At 38.1% G+C, this 25,066-nt stretch overlaps 1 protein-coding gene across 3 annotated transcripts in view; it reads right to left on the bottom strand.

Annotated features, from left to right (window-relative positions):
* LOC115223424 (beta-secretase 1) overlaps positions 1–14,152 on the bottom strand; it is a 44,854-nt gene extending 30,702 nt beyond the window's left edge. For 2 of the 3 annotated variants that reach the window (XM_029793958.2, XM_029793955.2), the window contains exon 1: positions 14,060–14,152. The gene's annotated coding sequence lies outside the window, so the exon portion shown is untranslated. The remainder of the gene's footprint in view (positions 1–14,059) is intronic. The other variant, XM_029793956.2, reaches the window with a different exon arrangement.
* Positions 14,153–25,066: the final 10,914 nt, after the last annotated feature.

Raw genomic sequence — 25,066 nt, forward strand, 5'->3', positions numbered from 1 at the left:
ATTAGCATATAGCGTAGTGGTTAAGAGTACGGGCTACTAACCCCAAGATTCTGAGTTCAATTCCATGCAGTGACCTGAATAATAATAATAATAATAATAAGTAAACATTTGGTATCTTGTTATTGCTTAATCAACTGTGGTCACATTCAACCAGGTGAGGTCTGACCAAGGAAGTTCCAGGCATGATCACACCATTTGTTCATTCACAATCCATTTGGAGCAGTGGTTCTTAACTGGGGTAAGATTTAGTGTAAGATTTACTGGGGTCCATGTAACAAAATAGTAAATTGGGGATTTCAACCCAAAGTTAGAGATAATACTAGCTACAGATGCTAGAAAGTATGGGATAGGGGTCATGTTCCTACACAAGGATAATGATGGCAGGAGAAAGGCAATAGCTCACACGTCAAGGACATAATTGCTGGTGGAAAAGTGCTGTAGCCAAATCGAAAAAAAGGCTTTGGTTATCATATTTAGCGTGAAAAAATTCCACAGGTTCATTCACAGCAGATGTTTCTGGTTGCAAACGGACCATAGACCTCTAATAATATAAGGATTCAAGAAAGGAATCCTGACACATATGGCAAACAGACTGCAGTGGTGGGGTACCATTCTATTAAACTATGATTATAGAATGGAATGTCTACCTTCAAAAAAGTCTGGGCATGCCAATGGTCTGTCTAGGCTAATTCCGAGAAATAACAAACCACTGGAGGACACCGTAATAGCAGCACTGAGAGTGGAAGCAGAAACAAAAAAAGTGATGTGGAACATCGTACGTGAACTACCAGTAACTTTGGAAGAAATATAAGAAATGCGAGAAATGACAAATTTATTAACCCTTTCGTTACTGTATTTATTTTCAGATGCTTTGTGTTCCTTTTAATTACTTTAAATATAACAAAGAATTTAGTAAAATAACTTAGTTATCAATCAGCTAGTGTTAGGAACATAAATTGTGACTAAGGTTTGGTGGAAGATTATAATTCAAAACTTATGAAAACAAGACATTTGTACTCAGTGCCAGAGCCGGTTTCAGCCGGGTTGGTAATGAAAGGGTTAATGAGACAATAAAAAAACTGTGGTCAACAAAAGGAAATAAAGAAAGGTCTGATGCAAAGAACTGCTAAGACATGAACATGTACTCTATATGTGATGGTGTACTAATATACGCTCAGAGGGTGGTCCCACAACAGACATTACAGAAGAGAATACTAAAAGAGTTCCATGTGGGACACCCAGGCATCTCTAGCATGAAAGCGCTGATGCAAAGTTTTGTATACTGGCTAAGCATGGACAAGGAAGTTGAAAACCTGGTAAAAGGCTGCAGAGGATGTGTGCATAAATATATATATATATATATGCATGCATACATACATAGATATACATAGACATACATATAGATTCATACACATATAGATATACATGTTGTTGGCATCCTTTTTGTCTCGGGAGACAATGGAGTTGCGCATAAAATAGTCCAGTCCGGCTTTTACATTTCATGTCCTGATACATTTCCTGCTGTGGCTGTGTAGTCCTATCCTGGACAAACACTCCCTCTGGCAGGTACCACAAAAGTAGCGAGGACTGTTCCTGGCTGGTTGTAATGTCATAGTTTCTTGTTGACGTCTTTTCTTGTCTTTCCATTTCTCCTCTCTCTTATACATACACACATATATATATATACATATATACATACATTTATATATACACATACATACAAATACATTTATATATACACTTATACGTACATATTACACAAGAATATATATACATATATGCATACTTATAGATGTGTATGTACGTACACACACACACACACACATACATTATATATATCATCATCGTTTAATGTCTATCTTCTATGCTGGAATAGTTGAAATCCAAAATGTAAAGTGCATCACCAACAATAAAACATAAGGAGAGTTCTGTGGAATGTGAAATACATCAAAATAAATTGTTTGGTTGGTGGTATGAAGTGGTAAGATTAAACAACTTCTTCAGCTGATACTTATTGTTCAAGAGTTAAGTGAACTCTTGGCAAATGTAACATTAGACTTTCTGCTCCTCACAGCATTATTCAACTTATTCAACAGGCAAACACAATGCAAACACACTTGTGCCACATTCATTAAGTGCATGTGGCCTCCTGATGCAGGATGGAGATTCAGTAATGCTAGGGAGGTGAACAATTAATTTAAATCGTAATAGATGACGTGTGCATGTCGTTTTCCAAGCACATGATCTCAGGCTTGTGTGGCACCTTGAGCAAGTGTCTTCTACTGTAGCCTTGTGAGTTAATTTGGTAGATAGAAACTGAAAGAAGCCTGTCACATGCACACACACACACACACACACATATATATATATATAAATATATATATATATATAAAAGTAAATAAATGGTACAACGAAGTACCGATATTTACTGGAAATAGCAAACGTAATAACGAAGTACCGATAAATATCGGTACTTCGTTGTACCATTTATTTACTTTTATGTATAATTTTACCCCCACGGGCTATTCTTTACTGGAATGCAATACTCTCGCATTGCATTACTATTTTCATATATATATATATATAATATATACACACACATACTGGGTGGGCCAAAAGTCATGCACAAAATAAGTTCAACTTGCTCTGGAACTGTCAAAGACATGCTTCAATGTTTAAAAACACCAGAAAGTAAAAGTGATCAGATCATAACTAATGACAGAGCCTTAATGTGGTTGCTCTATTTGCAAGAAATAGCAGCTGAATTTCTTTTAAATTACACCTTAATCTGTTATAAAAAAAATTTTTAAAACATATTAGATAATGTGATCCTAGATACAGTATACTTAGATAAAAGGTTTGACATTGTGGTCACAGCTGGAATGCTTTTGATCAGAGGTCAACCCAAACAGAGTTGTCCCATGGTTAAACAACAGCAAGCTATCAGATTATTTATAGATCTGACTGATTCTGTAATAGTTACTCATCCAAGTTAGTCTGGCATGATGACAGTAGTACCACAACTCGTTGACTGACCGGTCCAAATCAAGATAATCAATTGGTGCATTCATTATTCATGCTTACAACAAGAACAACAATACCTACAATATTTGTCGACACAAAAATTTATTGATACATCATTATCAATGAAATGGAAATTAACGCTTAATTAACATTACAAAACTGGGTCAGTTTACTTAGTAAAGATACATGACTAATTCCCTACATTGTATGAAGCAAGTTAAAATCCTGAATAACCAGAGGACTATGGGATCTTGTACCAATATCAACAAGGTGTGTCCCTGTCAGTCGATCAACTGAAGTGTCTACTCATTGTTTTATACATAACTGAGTATTCCACAGGTACAGCATATTTTCCGGTACACATCGGCCACGTTCACATAAAAAGCACCATCCGAACGTGGCCGATGCCAGCGCCGCCTCGACTGGCTTCTGTGCCGGTGGCACGTTAAAAGCACCAACCGATCGTGGCCGATGCCAGACCCCCCTGGCACCTGTGCAGGTGGCACATAAAAAGCACCCACTACACTCGCGGAGTGGTTGGCGTTAGGAAGGGCATCCAGCTGTAGAAACACTGCCAGATCAGACTGGAGCCTGGTGCAGCCATCTGGCTTCCCAGACCCCGGTCGAACCGTCTAACCCGTGCTAGCGTGGAAAACGTATGTTAAACGATGATGATGATGATGATGACAAGTCAATGTAGCATTCAATGTAAACATTCAAACATTGTTGCTATCTTTCCATGCTCTGATGTATTTCACACGGGATTGTTAATCCTTCAAAGTCATTTGGTGTGTAAATCAACCTAACTTTTGGGACTGTAAATTTTGGTCCGAAAAATTCAACTTGTATACCAGAAAATTCTGTAATACTCAGGCAGACTGGCTGTGTAGTAAGTAGCTTGTTTACCAACCACATGGTTCCGGGTTCAGTCCCACTGAGTGGCACCTTGGGCAAGTGTCTTCTACTATAGCCTCGGGCCGACCAAAGCCTTGTGAGTGGATTTGGTAGACGGAAACTGAAAGAAGCCCGTCGTATATATGTATATGTATGTGTGTTTATCCCATCCAACATCGCTTGACAACCGATGCTGGTGTGTTTATGTCCCCATCACTTAGTGGTTCGGCAAAAGAGACCGATAGAATAAGTACTGGGCTTACAAAGAATAAGTCCCAGGGCTCGAGTTGCTCGATTAAAGGCGGTGCTCCAGCATGGCTGCAGTCAAATGACTGAAACAAGTAAAAGAGTATACCAAAGTGTGAGACAAGACTGGATCTTTGAATTAAATGTATGGCTCAGTTGGCATTATTTCCCTTAAAAGCTTGAGCCAGTGCCATGTTAAAGTAAAATAAACTTAGCCAAGGTATTGTGTATTGGGATCAAATGTAGAACATCTTGATTGTAGAGCAAACTGATCATGCATTTAACCCTGTTTGAATCTATGAATGACTACTGACAAACATATAAATATGCATGAATTGGCACTGACCAGATCTGAGCAAGAACCTGGTAGCCAGTACCATGCTTCGCTATATATGTATCATCATCATCATCATCGTTTAACGTCCGCTTTCCATGCTAGCATGGATTGGACGATTTGACAGAGGACTGGCAAACCAGATGGCTGCACCAGGCTCCAATCTTGATCTGGCAGTTTCTACAGCTGGATGCCCTTCCTAACGCCAACCACTCAGAGTGTAGTGGGTGCTTTTACATGCCCCCAGCACGAGGGCCAGTCAGGTGGTACTGGCAATGGCCATGAAAAATCTTTTTTTTGTGGGGGGGTATTTTTTTTTTAAATCAATTTAGAAAATAATTATTATGATTATGAGGAGGATTGGGGCTAAAAAACAATAACAGCCCAAATATACTAATATATGCATATACTAATATATCACCTTGAAGACAGTATGTTCAATCAAAATTCAAGCTATTTTAAATTTTTTTCATCAAGGTAGCTTGCTAGGTGTTCATGGTCCCCTCCTTAGTTCTTTGGGCCCTGGAGCAATGTATTAGCTGAAGTCCACTCTTATATACCCTGCACCCACTTACACACCTTCACATAAATATTACAAAATTTTCAGTTTGGTTATAACAGTTAAAGAATTTTATAATTTCCAACTTAAAAGAGATAAAATACAATTTCAATTAATTTCAGTTTGTTAGGATTGTAAATAACAAGACTTTATACAATTCTTCATTGGGTATGTCTGCCTCAATAAAGATGTTTTAAAAAATAGTTATTAAAAATAAAACAAAAAATACATCCAAGTGAAGCTGATTTAGTGAAATGGTTAATCCACATTTCTCCGTAAAGAGCATAGAGCCATTTCTCTGGTGTATATATATTCCTCCCTGGATGGGGACGTTGGTCTGTCATGCGATTACTCATTTTTACCAGCTGAGCAAACTGGAGCAACATGTAATGAAGTGTTTTGCTCAAGAACAACACATCGCCCAGTTCAGGAATCAAAACCGCTACCTTTCAATCAAGAATCCCAACACCCATGCACTTCCACAATGGTGTGTATGTGGGTCACACCTCTTTAGCAACTAACAATGTTAAATATAATGAACCTGAAGACCTCAGAATATAGGGAAGGACCCATAGTGGAAGTCGATTCAGTGTTGAGTACACAACATCTATCCTAATTTTAGTAACTCAAATGATATTGAAGAAGACAAAGTTGAAGCTAAACAACAACACAGCATAAAGAAACTTCACATTGTCTCTAGAACTGGGCGCCACTGCATAGTGCCAAGGACTCCAAATTTGCCGTCAAGATGTAGGACAAGATACTGTGATAGCCTGGGCTTCAGAGGTCCACAGCTCTTCAATACCCTCCCAAAGAACCTGAGAGACCTGCATGGGGTGGATGCAGATGTCTTTAAATAAAATTGGATCTCTTCGTGTCAGGTGTCCCAAATGAACCAACTTCACAGCAGGAGGTGCAGATGAGGGCAGCTGCATCGAACTCTCTCATGCACCAAATGGCAATTGTTAAAAGCATTCGTGAAGTAAAATCATGTAGCAATACTGAATGGCGGTGCCCCAGCATGGCCACAGCTCATGAGCTGAAACTAGATAAAATATATAAATATATATTGAATGTAGTTGTCAGCTTTCTTTGTCAGCAAATATTTTAAGGTCTTTAAACATGCTTAAATCTTATCAGATAACAGACACCACAATAAAAATAGGGATAGACACAGTTATATATCACTGACTGGATAAGTATGGAGATTTATTGAAACGGAGCTGATCAGAGAGACAGCGCTCACTAGCAGTAACAGCAGTACACAACAGTTTTATAAACATTAGCTGTAAGATCTGTCATAACTAAATATTTATTAGCTGTAATGACTGAGTAAATAGTGGCTAATGCTTTACAGGAGGTTTTTCAAGCTTTTATTTCATTTTTTGCTTTGATATGAAATAAGTTCTTTATTTTTATTGTATAAGTGTGATGGTGTGATGTTCATGCCATTGCTTACATCAGTGAAGGGATTCCAAAACCTGAGCCAAGACAATCATAAACATAAGAGTATGCTCCTACACAACAGCTCCTCTGACAAATTCAAAAATATGAGGACACGGATTGTGTCATATTGCCAGCTGGAGACGATGTCTCCTGCGGCTAAATTACAGCAACATTAGTCCTAAACCAAGACTGCCATGTTATGTTGGCAAACAATCTTTACTACAAAATCAGAAACATTCACTAGGTTTGACTGTTAAGTTAAGTTAATTTTTTGGCTCAAAAAGTAAAAAGCAAGGCCATGTAGGGGGACATGGAGTTATGTACAGGGAGGGTGTTCATGCAAAGAGTTCAGGCCATTTCTGGTCAAGAGAGACTTTGAACCAAGCGGTCATCGGCATCTTCACTATCTCATCCGGAAGCTTATTCCACGGATCCGCAACCCGGACGGAGAAAGCCCCTCTCCTTCGATTGAGATGAAACTGCTTGACCTACTAGAAATAATTCCTAGATCTCCCTTAAAATACACCCTGCATACTTAAAAAAAAGAAAGGAAGGACACACGATCCAATGAGTAGAGTCTTTATACAGTTGCCTGATCTAGTAGAAATACAAGTCAAATCTCCCACAAATCACACCCTACTATTTCAAAAATGACACACAAATGTGACCCTAGCTACATCATGTCTAGAAAATAAACAAGGTAAATAGTCACAGCTATTCCAGCCATCTTTTTGGATCAAAGTTCTGTTTGATTTAAGGCGACCTAGGGCTGAACAACAACACCAAATCCAACAAATACCAAGAGAACTTCTTACTGCTGAAGTAGCTTAACCCAAGAAAAACACTAATTGGACAAACAATGGCTACAAGGTTTTCCATGCATGACCACCTCGTCTGTTTCTATGTCCAAGGTTACATTGCTTTATGTCTCTATTAAGGTGGTAAAGTATGATCTGAGAGAAATTTGGCTATTATTTCTTGCAGAGCAAGCCATCACATAGAGACCTCCCACCACCACCTCCTCTTCAGTGTTGGTTTATGTAAGAACTCTTGTATCTAAGAGGTTAAAGAGTAACACATGCTCCAGCAATAATATCGGATTACTGGTCCAGATATGTATGTATGCAGAGGCTCTGAGACAAATTTGGTAAAGCAGAATAAAACTACTTTCAGGCCCAGTAGGAGAAGTGTTCTCTCAATATTGAAAGGAGCTTTAAGAGGCCCAGTAGACAGTCACCAGCTCTCCCCAGAGTGATATGCCACTTAAAATAACTTTAATTCAGGAAGATAGATGCAAGTTTGGCTGTGCAGTTAAGAGATTTACTTCTCAATCACAGAGCTTTGCGTTCAGTCACTCTGTAGTCCCCTACAATAACTCTGGGCCAAGCTATGCTTTGTGAAGGTTTTTTCATAGATGGAAACTGAAAGAAGGTCTAAATATTTGTGCGTGTTTACAATATGCAGTAAGCCATACTGTAGACTGTGAGGTCATCATATGCAGGTGGACTGCACCAGTGACATTTGTTGGCATTTTCTGGCAAATTGTTTGCTTCAAAATCCTCTGGAATTAAAACTGGCTCACTTGAAAAAGTAACCAGAAGAGCATCTGATTATAAAACTTTTGTTTCAAGTACCTCCCCCGCTATAATCATTGCTCACATAGAAAAACAAATGTTAAATAAACAAACAAACAAACAAACAATATTTATGTGAACAGCACACTGCCCAAGAAGCCACAGTTTGAGAGTCTCCGGATATGTTTATAGGAAGACAACAGCAACGAAGTAGCACAAGTGTCTTGAAACCATATCATCATCATCATCATCATCATTTAATGTCCATTTTCCATGCTGGCATGGGTTGGACAGTTTGACAGGAGTTGGCAAGCCAGCGGCGAGCTGGCAGAATCGTTGGCAAGTCGGGCGAAATGCGTAGCCGTATTTCGTCTGTCGTTACGTTCTGAGTTCAAATTCCGCCGAGGTCGACTTTGCCTTTCATCCTTTCGGGGTCGATAAATTAGGTACCAGTTACACACTGGGGTCAATGTAATCGACTTAATCCCTTTGTCTGTCCTCTCTGTGTTTAGCCACTTGTGGGTAGTAAAGAAATCGGAGTTGGCAAGCCAGATAACTGCACAAGGTTCCATTGTCTGTTTTGGCATGATTTCTATGTCATGGTTTCTCAATGCCGACCACTTTACAAAGACCTTTTTATGTGACACCAGCACCTACAGGGTTATCAAATAACTTGCAAAACAAAAAACCTCTCAGCTAGGAGAAGGAGTGGTACTGAAGGAGGTGGCTTTGTGCCAGTTGAGAGATTAGAATATGATAGAGGGATAGAGATAAGTGTCTTACTATAGAGGAGATACTTGGCTGTTCTGGTAGGAAAAGAAAGGAGCAATAGATTTAGAGACAAAGATAGGGAAACAGTCAGAGTGAAAGAGAAACAGATGATGTTGAGGATGCATCAGGACATAGACACAAGGTACAGTGAGGGGAATATTAGTGGTACTGAGGGGATGGAGGGGTGTTTTATAAGCGTGTGAGGGGAGATGCTGAGAGATAGGAAGAAGTGACGGTGAGAGAAGTTGAAGTGGCTGAGGTGGGGGGCTAAGGTAGATATGTGAGGGCATAGAGAATATGCAGGTAGGCATGTGAGGGTGAGTGGAGGGACCTGCAACAGGTGGTAATCATGGGTGGGGAGAAAGGGGTGTGTTGAAAAGAAAAGTTGCAGGAGAGTTTTGATAGAAGACAAACTGTGTTGGGGGAGGCATGTTCAGAAAGGACATGCCTGTGCGTATGTCCACTATTTTACTCCGCTTGAGGTATCTTCTCAAGACAGCAAATCGCCAGATGTCACAGATCCTTGTCATTTCCTTCGTCTGCCGTTATGTTCTGAGTTCAAATTCCGACGAGGTCGACTTTGCCTTTCACCCTTTCGGGGTCGATAAATTAAGTACCAGTTACGCACTGAGGTCGATGTAATCGACTTAATTTCTTTGTCTGTCCTTGTTTGTCCCCGCTATGTTTAGCCCCTTGTGGGTAGTAAAGAAACAGGTGTTTCGTCTGCCGTTACGTTCTGAGTTCAAATTCCGCCGAGGTCGACTTTGCCTTTCATCCTTTCGAGATCGATTAAATAAGTACCAGTTAATTAATGGGGTCGATGTAATCGACTTAATCCCCTCGTTTGTCCCCTCTATGTTTAGCCTCCTGTGGGCAATAACGAAATAAATTTGGCATATGACCATTTCTCACCACTTCATCCCACAGCTTCCAAGGTCTACCTTTTCCATGGGTTTCCTCCACAATTACAGGTGAGCAATTCTTTATGCAGTTGTCCTCATCCATTTGCATTACATGTTACATTGAAAAGGGGATAATGTTGTGTGGAAGGGAAGTAACCAAAACATTGTTAAAATAAGCAATAAGATTTGCAGAAATTAGTGATGATCAGAGGCAGTAATTAATGAGAAATAGAAACAGCTTGAAACTGGAATAAACTAGTTTGATGTAAAGACAAGATGTCTAATGTTTCAGGCAGTGACTTATGTTGGAGATGGGTTTGTAAGTTTGCTTCTATATAAGAATACTGGATTTTTTAGACCTGTTTCTCAAAGTAAAGTGGAGCTACGAGGATTTTAAAAAATGTGTGGTAGGTAGCTTGCTTACCAACCACATGGTTCCGGGTTCAGTCCCACTGCGTGGCACGTTGGGCAAGTGTCTTCTACTATAGCCTCGAGCCGACCAAAGCCTTGTGAGTGGATTTGGTAGACGGAAACTGAAAGAAGCCTGTCGTATATATATATGTGTGTGTGTGTGTGTGCGTGTTTGTGTCTGTCCCCCCAACATTGCTTGATAACCGATGCTGGTGTGTTTACATCCCCGTAACTTAGCGGTTCGGCAAAAGAGACTGATAGAATAAGTACTAGGCTTACAAAGAATAAGTTCTGGGGTCGATGTGCTCGACTAAAGGCGGTGCTCCAGCATGGCCGCAGTCAAATGACTGAAACAAGTAAAAGAGTAGGACAGGCAAATTGCCAAGTTTCTTAAAACTGAGATGATTTTAAAACTTCAAAAATTTGTCCAACGTCATTGTGGAGAAAGAAAAAGAATTATATATAGGTAAATTATTTAAAAAATTTTTTTCATTAATAGAGGATTTCACTAATTTTGGGATTAGTATTAGTTTAGACTAGTATTTCCCAGCCTATGTTCTCCCAGGCCCCACTATAACTTTCCAGAAAAATATATGTCCCACTAGTGGTTGAAAACAAAATCTACTGGTAACTTTTATTATGAAACTGAGTACAAAAAAAACGTTCATTATTGACTAAGGAAAAAAAAAATGAATCACTTTCATGGCGATTACAGCACCACACCCCACCAGTGGGGAATCACTGGTTTAGAAGAAACAATTTTTGTCAACATCTTGTGTATGTGTGTGAAAATGCGAATGAATGAATGTAAATGCATGTGTTTGTGTACATGTGTGGAGGTTGTGTGTATGTATATTTCTGTGCCTGTGTGAATGTGAGAGTAACTCTTTTACTTGTTTCAGTCATTTGACTGTGGCCATGCTAGAGCACCACCTTTAGTCGAGCAAATCGACCCCAGGACTTACTCTTCGTAAGCCTAGTACTTATTCTATCAGTCTCTTTTGCCGAACCGCTAAGTTACGGGGACGTAAACACACCAGCATCGGTTGTCAAGCGATGTTGGGGGGACAAACACAGACACGTAAACACATACACAATACATATAAACGACTGGCTTCTTTCAGTTTCCGCCTATCAAATCCACTCACAAGGCATAGGTCGGCCCGAGGCTATAGTAGAAGACTGAACCCGGAACCATGGGTTCGTAAGCAATCTACTTACCACACAGCCATTCCTACGCCTATAAGTAAAGGAATTTTAAAAAACAAAACACACACACAAAGCTCCATAGTCGGTTCAATCTGAGGTTCTGTTTAAGTCTAAAGAATGGTATAGACATGGCTGAGACAACAAGTAGATCATCTAAATGATTTACATTTAGTTTCAGACCATTTCGTTACGAGTTCAAATTTTGCTAGGATCAACACTGACTTACATATTTCAAAGATTCAAAATTTTCAATAATTTGTTTGACTCTTGTTAAAACCAATCAATTATATTGATTTCTAAGAGGGTTACTAAGTGGTCGTTCATCCTGCTGGAAACAGTACTAAAGTCTCCCTTGAATCATATCCTTCTGTTTTGAAAAAAGAACACACTGGAAAATGTAATTATACACAGCCATACCTGCATCTATGTTTAAATCGCTCTTCGAAAAACTGGTGTTTGGGTTAAAACTAAATATCCTGTGATTTCTTACAGCTGAGCAACAAAGTCTTGTATAACTGACCGTAGAACAAAATGGGATATAGCAATCATGCTTTATCCCCTTGTCAATGGGTGTCTTGAATGAAATTAAGTAGCTTTCAACTGGGAACGAACTCACAAAAGCAGAGAACAAACGTACGTTACTGACTTATGGCTCACACACCCACTGTTTGTGTACACAAACACACACATGTATCTATAATTCAAACTCCAGGAGTGGCAGAAAACGGAAAACGAGCGTCTGTACTTTATATAGGGTATATATATACAGGACATACACACTATACACACACACACAAGCGGACACTTGAAATATATTCATTAATACTTACTTTGGAGTGCTTGGGAGTGTTTACAAGTTTAAAAATACACTGAACATTACGCGTGCTTATTATTTGTTTTATAATTTCTCCACAGCTGCAGTAAAACTCGAGATGATGTGGAAGAATTGTTTAATGCAAAATACAATCAATTTGTAACATTTCATGTCATGCCACAAAAGGAAAATATAAATAAGAGTTAAGCTGTTTAACCCCAAAATTAAAGAAAGGTGTTCTAAACATCCCCACACCCTTTTGACAAGCATTGCTCAGGTAGAACTATATATTTATGTCCCGGCCCTTTTCGAGACAGCAGACTGTGATTTGAGCAAGATTCGATCGCTATTTCCAGCAGATCGAGCGACCACGCAGGAGGCGTTTCCTTGTCGACTGAGTTATTTCTGTAGATTTTATTTTAAGCCAAGATATAAATATTATCATCACGTTTCTTGCCTGTCGTACAATGTTCCAAGCTTACAAAAATAATATACAATTACATATGTCATTTATTGTTTACACACCCAGAACATATACCCAATTTAAACCCATTTAAAATATTGTTTGCCGTTGTGTGGAAAGAATTATATATATACACACACATATCTGAATTTTTATAGCATGAAATATCCATCACGACTGGGATATTTAATACTATAAATTTTGGATAATAAACTCACTTTACTGACAGATATACGAGAGCATCTTCTCCCTGACTTATAGTCTCTTAGACGTCTCACGTGTGTATAAATATAAATATATATATATATATATATATATATATATATCTCAAGATCTACATAAGTACTTCAGAAAGTCTATGTCCAATTATGAGAGTGGACTGCAAGCGTGTATACACACACATACACACAAACATATATATATATATATATATGGGTATTAACGAATAATGGAGCTTGTGTGTGTCTACGTTATGTAATACAACTACTTCTAATAATAATAATAAAATGAGTTACCAATTAAAAAATAACAAGACTTGATTTGAGTGTATGTATGTGTGTGGACACATAAACACAACACCATAAGAAATAGCAATTACAAGCAGATGCAAGCGTAAAATACAGATGTTATTCTCCAAACAATTGAATGTTTAATGAGAGAAAACGAAAGAATAGAAGAAACAAGCAAATATATCAATATATATATAATATATTATCGGATCGTTACAGGAACCAGAAAAATAATTTAATTTGACGAGGCACAAAGCCAAATTTCACAGGGGAAAGAGGTCTCATGTTATGGAATCTTCCTCCTGGGTCCTTATTTGACGAACCCTGACAGAATCAGAGATAAGGGTTCAAACTCTCTGAGAGAAGTGAGTTCAGAACCAAAAGAAATGACAATACAGACATAATGTCAAATGGTTAAAGTGATTTAGTTCGATGCTTGGTCCATCTCGGTTATTAAATAAATCGTCGTAAATAGTTTCACTGTGACTAGAATGTAAAGTGGTTATTTAATAATTACCACTTTACATTCTAGTCACAGTGAAACTATAATGTTTCCCGTTGTGAATTTTCCGAGTCTCCCGTTCCGAGTCTCCCCCACCTCCCGTTCGCGAGCGCACATTTTTTTTTTTCCATATTCGTTTAGGGCAAGTTGTTTGACACCTATTACACTATTTTTCTTTCGTTTTTTTGCTCGGGTCAAACGCTTTAGTTTAACAAAATTTTTTAGGTGAAATCGTCGTAAATATCAAGGATTAAATAGCTGAAAGCAACAAGTTTGAGTATAGTGAAAGTAAAGTTACTAACGCTCCCTACGCAAAGAAAAACAAATGTTGGCAATAAACCCAATTAATATAAGAAACAGAAAAAAAATATAATAAACTTTAGAAATGTTTCTTTGCCTACCTCACCTCGGTGGACGTAGAACATCGGTCAGTGCTTGCTAAATGTGGAACACGAACTGAACGAGATGAGTAATGCGAGAGTTAACCACTCTTGTTAGTTCCCGCTACGAGGGCTTGGTGGCGCTGGTGTTTAATTAATGTAATTCATTCCAGGAAACAAGAACCTGCCTCCAGTCGAGCTGCGGGGGGACAGCATTAACACTTTTATATGCCAGATTTATTTCTTTATTGCCCACAGGAGGCTAAACATAGAGGGGACAAACGGGGGGGGATTAAGTCGATTACATCGACCCCATTAATTAACTGGTACTTATTTAATCGACCCTGAAAGGATGAAAGGCAAAGTCGGCCTCTGCGGAATTTGAACTCAGAACGTAGCGCTAGACGAAATACCTGTTTCTTTACTACCCACAAGGGGCTAAACATAGACGGGACAAACAAGGACAGACATAGGTATTAAGTCGATTACATCGACCCCAGTACATAACTGTTACTTAATTTATCGACCCCGAAAGGATAAAAGGCAAAGTCGACCTCGGCGGAATTTGAACTCAGAACGTAACGGCAAACGAAATACCTGTTTCTTTACTACCCACAAGAGGCTAAACATAGAGGGGACAAACAAGGACAGACAAACGGATTGAGTCGATTACATCGACCTCGGTGCGTAACTGGTACTTAATTTATCGACCCCGAAAGGGTGAATGGTAAAGTCGACCTCGGCGGAATTTGAACTCAGAACGTAACAGCAGACGAAATACCGCTGGACATTTCGCCCAGCGTGCTAACGTTTCTGCCTACTAGAAATATTTCTAATATAGACACAAGGCTAGAATTTTTTATTGAGAAGGGAACGGTTGGTTATATCGATCTCAGTACTTGATTAGTACTGTATTTTTCGATCTCGGAAGGATGGAAAGCAAAATAGATCTCGGCGGATTTGAACTCAGAACATAAAGAATCGGAATAGATACTGCAAGGCATTTTCTTCTAACACCCAACTAAGTACCTGAAATATCTAGCAACTGTGAATAAATATATCGCACAAGAAATTTCTGGAGAATCACCCAGTTAAGAACTTTTGACAACTGTCAGTAATAGCAATTTCAGTTGTTCTCAAATTAAAGAACAAAAAAATACTTAGTGAGTCTGTGTTCGATTGACTTGCTAGAAATAGCTACAAAATCTCCTTCAAATTACACCTTACAGTCTTAACAAGACGTTTTCAGGTTAATGTAGTTCTTGCTACACTTATACCTCCTTCTAGATTATTGCTTCAAAGTCTTTGATAATACTTTTTTGTTTTTGTTTTGTTTCTTTCGATCAAAGTTGATTTGAGGATCACACACAAGTTAGATCGTCACTACGTTCTCATTCGCCTGACCTGCTAGAAAATCTCCCACTAATCATTCGCCGCTGGAACTGCTTCCGTCATAAATATATTTGAACAGGACAGACTTAGAGGGAAAGCAACAACAATTAAGGAGTCTCTAAGTTTTGGAGGTGTTTTTTTTATTAAACTATTTTTGGCATTCCTTCGATATTGATCTACAGAGTGTCAGTATGAGGAGACGACGTCATTCACCCTCTTTTTCAGCTTAGTTTCGTTATGTATGTCGTGAGAGTAAGTTGTGAGGGAAGCTAAAAAATTTGCTTAATATATTTCTATACTTCTTCACCAGACTAATGAAATCATTATCATAATCAACACCACTACTGAAGTTACCACCTGTTCCTGTAAGCGCCAATATGACTTAAAAAGATAGGGCGGTGAGCTGGCAGGAACGTTAGCACGCCGGGCGAAATGCGTAGCCGTATTTCGTCTGCCATTACGTTCTGAGTTCAAATTCCGCCGAGGTCGACTTTGCGTTTCATCCTTTAGGGGTCGATAAATTAAGTACCAGTTATGCACTGGAGTCGATATAATCGACTTAATCCGTTTGTCTGTCCTTGTTCGTCCCTTCTGTGTTTAGCCCCTTGTGGGTAGTAAAGAGATAGGTATTTCGTCTGCCACTACGTTCTGAGTTCAAATTCCGCTGAGGTCGACTTTGTCTTTCATCCTTTCGGGGTCGATTAAATGAGTACCAGTTACGCACTGGGGTCGACTTAATCCATTTGTCTGTCCTTGTTTGTCCCCACTATGTGTAGCCCCTTGTGGGCAGTAAAGAAATAGGTATTTCATCTGTCTTTACGTTCAGAGTTCAAATTCTACTGAGGTCGATGTTGCCTTTCATCCTTTCAGGATTGATAAATTAAGTATCAGTTGCGTAATGGGTCAATCTAATCGACTGGATCCCTCCCCAAAAACTTTCGGGCCTTGTGCCTAGAGTAGAAAAAAAACTGTTAGCATGCAGGGCAAAATCCTTCACAGCATTTCGTCCTTCTTTACGTCCTGAGTTCAATTTCCACCTAGGTTGACTGTGCCCTTCATCCTTTTTAGGATTGATAAAATAAGTACCAGTTTGGGCACTAAGGATGGTGTAATCAATTTATCCCCTCCCAGAAATTGCTGGCCTTGTGCCAAAATTTGAAACTAATGTGACTTCAAAAGATGTCAATCAGTTGGTTTTGCTTTGCATATGAATAACAAGGATCAAACTGGTAAAAAGTTGCAAGAATTTTATCATATTTAGAGAAAACTACTAGAGAGGCCAAGTCCAATATCTTCAGTCTTTGGTTCATAAATCCCTAATTAAGAACCCATGCTCAAAGTGATGATTTGATCAGCTAAAAATAGTTACTAAACCTCCCTTAAAACACATCTGGTTGCCTTTAAAAAGAGGACAAATTAGATAATGTAATCCTAACGAGACAAGATGGTCATAACTAGGTTGGTTTTGATTAGTTTTGCTCATTTAAGTTGACCTTGGATTAAACAAGAAAAGGAAAAATCCATAAGGTATCTGTAGCTAACTGTTTGACCTGGGAATGTTCATCAGAGAAAATAACCTTAGATAAACTGTGTCTAAATAAAAGATGGGAAGGTCATGGCTGGAGCACCTTTTGTAGTAGGTCTACATGACCAGGTCAGACCTAGGGCTAAGAGAAATAACAACAACAAAGTTTATTAACAGTAGCTAAGTCTAATCTAATTAGATCATTGTTAATATATTCAATTTGGAGGCGCGTGGCTGAGTGGTTAGGGTGTCAGCATCATGATCTAAGATTGTGGTTTCTAATATGTATTATATTAAAATATATAAAAATAATATCCCCTTAATATATCACTTTACCAATTAATTAATATGTCTGTGTGTATGTATGTTTGTCTGTTTATATATGTATATATATATGTATATATATGTATATATATATATATTATATATATATATATTTATATATATATATGTGTATATATATATATTATATATATTATATATATATGTATATATATATATATAATATATTATATATAATATATATATATATTATATATATATATATATATATATATATATATATATATATATAGTATATATATAAAACATATGAATTCACATTTTCAACTATTTTTGTTCTATTTACAATTTGTTTTCTTTCAATTTTCAATCAACCAACCATAACCAAGACAAAGAAATTCAAAAAATTGTTAACCAATTAGATTAAGTAAATGATTAAAAGTAATCCCTCCCCAATCCCCATAAGATTTAAACTACTGCAATATTAATAAACAACGGAGAAGAAAGCTTACCACTTTTTCACTCAGTCTGTGAATTATCTTACATTCAAAAACATATAATACGGATGTACATATTAGTATGTTTAAATGGAAAAAAAATTTATATGTGTGTATATATATATGTTTGTGCGTATATGTATGTGTGCATATGCATATATACTTTACTCATGTGTATGCAGAATAATATTGACATAACTGTAATAACTGTATGATATATTGATTGTAAAATTAATATCCTTATAACTTTCATAAACATCTGTTTATATATTATATTATACTATATATTTTATATACTATCTATTGTAAATAACAATAACAATATATATATATATATATATATATATATATATATAGTTAATCCAAACATGAAAACACCAAGAGAAAACACAACAACGCGAGGACGTGGAACAAATATAGTATTATTGGACGCTCAGGAAGGAAGGGAAGAAGGAGGGTTTAACGTTCCGAGCGGAGCTCTTCGTCGGAAACATAGGAGAAGGAAAGATCCAGAGAAGGGAAGACAGAGGAAAAAAAAATCGCCAGGCTTCTTTCAGTTTCTGTCTACCAAATCCACTCACAAGGCTTTGGTCGGCCCGAGGCTATAGTAGAAGACACTTGCCCAAGGTGTCACGCAGTGGGACTGAACCCGGAATCATGTGGTTTGTAAGCAAGCAACTTACCACACAGCCACTCATCATTATTAGTATTATTCATTTTGTTCACCATGCACAAGTATGTGTGTATTCATCATAATTTTATTTATTTCGTTTGATTTTAGGAAAATTGAAGTACGTCTTTAACAATTCCAGAGCGAATTGAACTTATATTGCGTGTGACATCTGGCTCAGCCTCTATATCAATATATTAGCCACATCAATAAGCTTCAGACACTTTGCTGGGAAATACAAGACACCAATGGTACATCAAAGCACAACAGCTGTCACATTCTGGCCAAACCCACCTTGGCTCACTCCATTATCAACAACACTAGAATCTAGAAGACACACAACCAAGGCTTAGGTGTTTGTTCTGTCATGGCTGGCAAGGAACTAAGCAACAACAACAACAGTAGCAGCAGCAGCAACAACAACAACAACAGTAGCATCAACAGCAGTAGCCGTTCAAGAATTTGGACCTGGAGATCTCCATTTCTAGCGACTTCGAGGGCCACCTCCCAGTGGTGTCGGGCGTCAATGAAGAGCCCTCGACTACAACAAGACAACCAAATTTTTTTTTGTTCTTTTCCAAGGTCTGGGGTCTCCTGCACTTAATCCCTAGACCATCACCTAATCACCCTTACCCGTCTTGTTGCTTAACAACAACAACAAAATCAGCAGCAATGACCACAACAACAGCAACAGGAACAGCAACAACAACAGTTATACAGAAACATGTTGGGCAATGGAGATAGAACAACAGACATAAACTGTATCACATGGTTGCTAGATCTGCTAAAAATAACAAGTAAATCTTCCCAAAATTACACCCTATCATCTTGAAACAGGAAGGTTATATGAGGTAATATAGTCCTAGAAACCTGGAAAAGGGATTGTTATGGATAAAAGGGCTTTGGTCATAGGCTGGTTGGAACAGGGTCAACCTGGTGTTAAACACCATCAACAACACCACCACCACCAACAACAACAACAACAATACCACTAACACCACCACCACCAACAACAACAACAACACTAACACCACCACACCACCACTACCACTAACACCACCAACACACCACCAACACCACCACTAACACCAACACCACCACTAACACCACCACCAACACCACCACGATCACCATCACCACCACCATCACTTACAGCAACAACAACTACTGCACCACCACCACCACCACAACAACAACAACAACAACTACAATAAAATGTCTATTGTACAGTTCACAGCTGCAGAGAAGAATGTGTAATTATTATTGCTGTTTCTATTGATTTCTTACATTGCCACATATGGCACAAGGAATGAGGAATCAATACAAGAAATGAAGAATCGACCAGAAAATACATCCTCGTTTATTTTATTTCTATTTATTTTTGTATCACACAATTTGTATGAACAAGGATGTCATTCATTGCTGGCTGCCAATGGACTAATTACTATCTCATTACATTTCTGACCATAGCAAGAACAATAAGGCAGTGTTGGTAAATCAGGGAAGAACAAATATGTCCAGGGCCTTTGTTCATAAAGCAGTAGTTTTAATGTTTTGCTTGCCAATATTTATGTCCTTCACCCATCTTATATCCTTCACCTGTGTGTGTGTATGTATGTATATATATATATATATATATATATATATATATATCGTTAGCCACTACACACATTTTTTTCTCTCCTTGTTTTCTGTGTCCTTTTCTGTAGAAGAGCGTAGGCTTGAAACATAAAAGACTTTTTCTATTCCTGAGCGTTATACTAATACATCTGTTTGTTTTGTACACCACCTGTCTTCGTCTTTTGTTTTTTTCATAAACTCTCCCTATATATATATATATGTATGTGTGTGTGTGTGTGTGTGTACATATATATATATATATATATATATGTACACACACACATACATACATACACACACACACACACACATATAGGCGCAGACGTGGCTGTCTGGTAAGAAGCTTGCTTCCCAACCACATGGCTCCAGATTTAGTCCCACTGCATGGTACCTTGAGTAAGTGTCTTCCACTATAGCCTTGGGCCAACCAAAGCCTTATGAATGGATTTGGTAGACGGAAACCGAATGAAGCCCATCATATATACATGTATATATTTATGTGTACATCTCTGTGTTTGTCCCCACTGCCATTTGATTGACAACCAATGCTGGTGTGTTTATGTTCCCATAACAAAGCAGTTCAGCAAAAGAGACTGACAGAATAAGTACTAGGCTTTCAAAGAATAAGTTGATTTCTTCAACTAAAACTCTTTCAGGCAGTGCTCCAGCATGGGTGTAGTCAAATGACTGAAACACATAAAAGAATAAAAGAATATAGGAGTGGCTGTGTGTAAGTAGCTTGCTTACCAACCACATGGTTCCAGGTTCAGTCCCACTGTGTGGCACCTTGTGTGGCACTGTGTGGAAAATGTCTTCTACTATAGCCTCGGGCCAACCAAAGCCTTGTGAGTGGATTTGGTAGGAGGAAACTGAAAGAAGCCCGTCATATATGTGTATATATATGTATGTGTGTATATGTTTGTGTGTCTGTGTTTGTCCCCCCAATATCGCTTGACAACCAATGCTGGTGTATTTACATGTCCGTAACTTAGCAGTTTGGCAAAAGAGACCAATAGAATAAGTATTAGACTTACAAAGAATAAGTCCTGGGGTTGATTTCCTCGACTATAGGCGATGCTCCAGCATGGCCACAGTCAAATGAACTGAAACAAGTAAAAGAAAGAAAGAAAAGAATATATATATATATATATATATATATATAATAGAATAATAAAAAGAAAGTTCTTGGTACAGTGTTATGTATATTTGAAAATATAAAAGAATTTTGACATGTATGAATATTTATTTCCCCCCACTGTATATATATATATATATAAATATAACTTTTTAACTTTACAACTTATGTCACTTTACAGTTTAACATTTTTTAATTACAGATTGCTTAAGGATGTCCCCGGGGTGGCAACCACTGTGGACTGTTGGTCAGCCCACAACAGGTCCTACCTGGGAATGATGGCACATTGGCTGAACCCCAAGACCTGCATGAGACAATACACCATCCTGGCCTGCTCTTGGCTCAGAGGACATCACATCTTTGATTTCTCACCCAGGCTATGGTGGACATCCAATACAAGTTCTATCTGCAAGACAAGGTGTCCAGGACTATGACAGACAACAGCAAAAACTTTGTTAAGGTATTTATTCAGTTTGGTACAGAAGTTGGACTCTTGCCAGACATTCCTGAGGCTGTTGCTGATCCAGACGTAGAAGGCATCAAGGATGTGGACCTGGACGTGGATAAAGTTGAGTACATCTCTGTTGATGCCATCTTTTATGAAACCAGTGGTCTGGGCCTAAACCTACCAGTGCACATGAAGTACGCAGCCCATACCTGCAGCTCGGTAGCCAGTGTGGATGCCGACAAGACTCTTGACAAGTCAGCCTTCAGGAAGGCCATGTCCAAGGCACAGTGGCTGTGGAATCTGCAGAGCCACAGCACAGTGGCAGCAAAGAGTATTCTGGATGCATTGAAGAGGAGGCTGGTGGTCCCCAACAGTACAAGATGGAACTCTACCTATGACTATGTTGTTCAACAACCTACTGGAGAAGAATAAAAGAGCTGTCCACAGGTTAATGACACGGCTGAAGCTGCAGGCCTTCACTAATGCTGATGTCGATTTCCTAATGGAGTATACCCGGGTGATGTCTAATGTGTCCAAGACCTTGGATAAAATGGTGTGGAAGGACCAGGCCTATCTTGGGAGCTTTCTGCCAACTGTAGTGGCTGCTATCATGAAGTTGAAGGAGGATAAGTTCAAACATCTCTTGTACTGCAGTCCTCTGGTAGATGTGATACTAGCAGGCATCACAAAAAGCTCAGGGCTCCTCCTAGAAGACCTAGAGTGCCAGCTGCCTGCTGCCTTCCAACCCAATTTTCACCTGTTCTGATTGGAACAGTAAAATAACAGCCAGGTTAGCAAAGCAATGGATGCCATGGAGACTGTCGTAGAGACAGCCCTAATGGAGACCAATGAAGAGGGCAGCAGCAGCACCACCACCAGCAATGAGGATGAGGAGGAGGATTTTTTCAGCAACATCACTTGGTTCTGGGAGAGCAGGAGCCACAAGTCACTCTGAAATCCAAGGCACAGAACTTGGTGAAAAGCTGGCTGGAGGCCATCTCAATGGAGGTCCTGACTGAAGTTGCCTTTTTGTGTGAGCAGGTCTTGATTGACCTGTTTACCAAGTATAACACTGCCACCCCATCCAGTTCTGCAGTTGAACGCCTATTCTCTATGGACAAAGATATTTTGAAGGCATTTTTGGAGAGCTCTGTATCTAAGCTACAACATGAAAATTTTACACTTTAGGTCTGTTTTTAAGGGTTTTAGAGCCAAAAAAACCCAAACCAAAACTAAATTTATATGATAAAAGTTAGCAGTTATCGGTTAGAATTAGCTTCCACTAATTTTTTTACCTGTTTAGCGGTTTAGTATTTGCAAAGCTAACTTTTTTTAGTTAGCAGATTAGCTGTAAGTGAAGCTAACTTTTTGGTTAGCTGTGCCCACCACTGCTCATTTGCATATCAAACATTTACTGGCGAAATGAATGAATTGCTCAAAAAGAAACGGTTGAGTGTATAAATTGAGATTTAGTTCACATAAGTGTGTTTAATAAATACACATTCAGGTGCATGTGGTCTTGGGTTCAATCCCATTGCGCAGCAACTTGGGTAGGTGCCTTCTATTATAGTTCCAGGCTAACTGGTTTTGCTTGTGTGTGTATGCGTGTATGTATGTGTGTGTGTGTGTGTGTTTCCAAGATGTTTGGACTAAATTTGATAGTTTGCATAAAAGGAAAAGAAAGCATATTTCATTCAAAAATAAAAACTATTAAAAAAAAAAATCAAAAAATTATCAACTAGATTATGGCTGGAAGATAACAGCTTACTCAAAGTAGCCACCCTCAGCTTTCCAAATTTGGGATTGGCCACATTCTCCAGGAACTTCACATAGCCATCAGCACTGAGACTAAGGTCTTGTCCAAAGATATGGGGATGAATTCCAGTGTGGGGACACAGTCAAAATATCTGCTGTGTCCCTTCCTTTGTTGTCTCCAATACACCTGTCCATGTCATGTCTTTCAGCCTTCACAGTGTTCACAGAATTGAGCAGCGGTCATTATGTCGACATTTTGATAGCTGGAGTAAATCTTCAGATGGCTTCCAGTTCTCCATGTCAATACAACTTTAATTTTTATGCTCTCTAATATCTTCAGCTATTCACCAGTACATGAAGCTGTTCTTGAAAAAAAAAAACAAAAGCCATAAAACATCATGAAATTTAGCCTGAACACCCTGTATATATATATATATATATGTATATAAAATATGAATTAGAGATAAAACCACTATTATGCAACTCAAACAGTGATAGACATAAGCCAATACATAAATAACAAATAATATATATAATATGTAATATATATATACTATTTGTTATTTATGTTTTGGTTTATGTCTATCACTGAGTTGCATAATAGTGGTTTTTATCTCTAATTCATATTTTATATATTTATACTATGAAATTTGATTTAGTACTAAATTGAATTTTTCCCTGTAAGTTTGGAGTTATACTCCCTAATATTATTATATATATATATATATATATATATATATATATATATATATATATATATATATATATATATATATATATATATATATATATATATATATATATATATATATATATTATATAAAATTCCTTCTGTGTGTATGTGTGTGTGTGTCTTCTAGGATCTCGGGCATCCTCCATCCGATTGTGCTCAGATTTGATATGTAGATAACGACGGTATCAGGGCGTGTATAAGTCTTGGAAAAATTACAAAAATTGATTCCAGATGAGAATGCGATCGATAAAGCCATGAGACCGTGCATTTGTAAAATCATTTTTCTTGGAATAGCAAAAAAGTCTATCTTTATTTCTTCTTTTGCTGGTGCCTCAAATTTAGGTTAAATCAGTGTTTCTCAAAGGGAAGGCCTATGGGACAGTCGGACAAGTTGTTTCGAGAAAATTTGGTTTAAATGTTTGACAACTCAGCACCGTCCATTGGACGGAGGTGGGGGGCGTTTTGCTCATATATATATATATATATATATGTGTGTAATGTATTTATATATATATAAATATTGTGTGTAATATCAGATTTTTCTGTGATGTGATTAGCATGGTGCACCATTGATCAGGTGTCAGAAGATGTGGCATCCACCAAGCAGAAATCTTTGCCATACCAAGTTCATTGTGTAGAATATTCTCAATTCTCTCGCAGGATATGCTAATAGCTTTGGCTATTTGATTTATAGTCAATCACATGCCATCCACCACCATGTCATGAACACAATTAATGTTTTCTCCAGTGGTGGCAGTTGCAAAATGTCCAGACCTTGGGTCATCTTCAAGACTTTCCCTTTCCCTCCTAAATTCTGCTGCCCATTTTTACACTGTTGATAAAGCTGGAGCGTCATCCCCTAATGTAGAAAGTATGTAAGCATGAATGTCCTTGGGAGCTAAACCCTTTTCCTACAAATACTTAATAACACTAGGATGCCTAATTTTGTCCATTTTCAAGGGAGTTTGCAA

The sequence above is a fragment of the Octopus sinensis genome, linkage group LG23, assembly GCF_006345805.1.
Source record: "Octopus sinensis linkage group LG23, ASM634580v1, whole genome shotgun sequence".
NCBI lineage: Eukaryota > Metazoa > Mollusca > Cephalopoda > Octopoda > Octopodidae > Octopus > Octopus sinensis.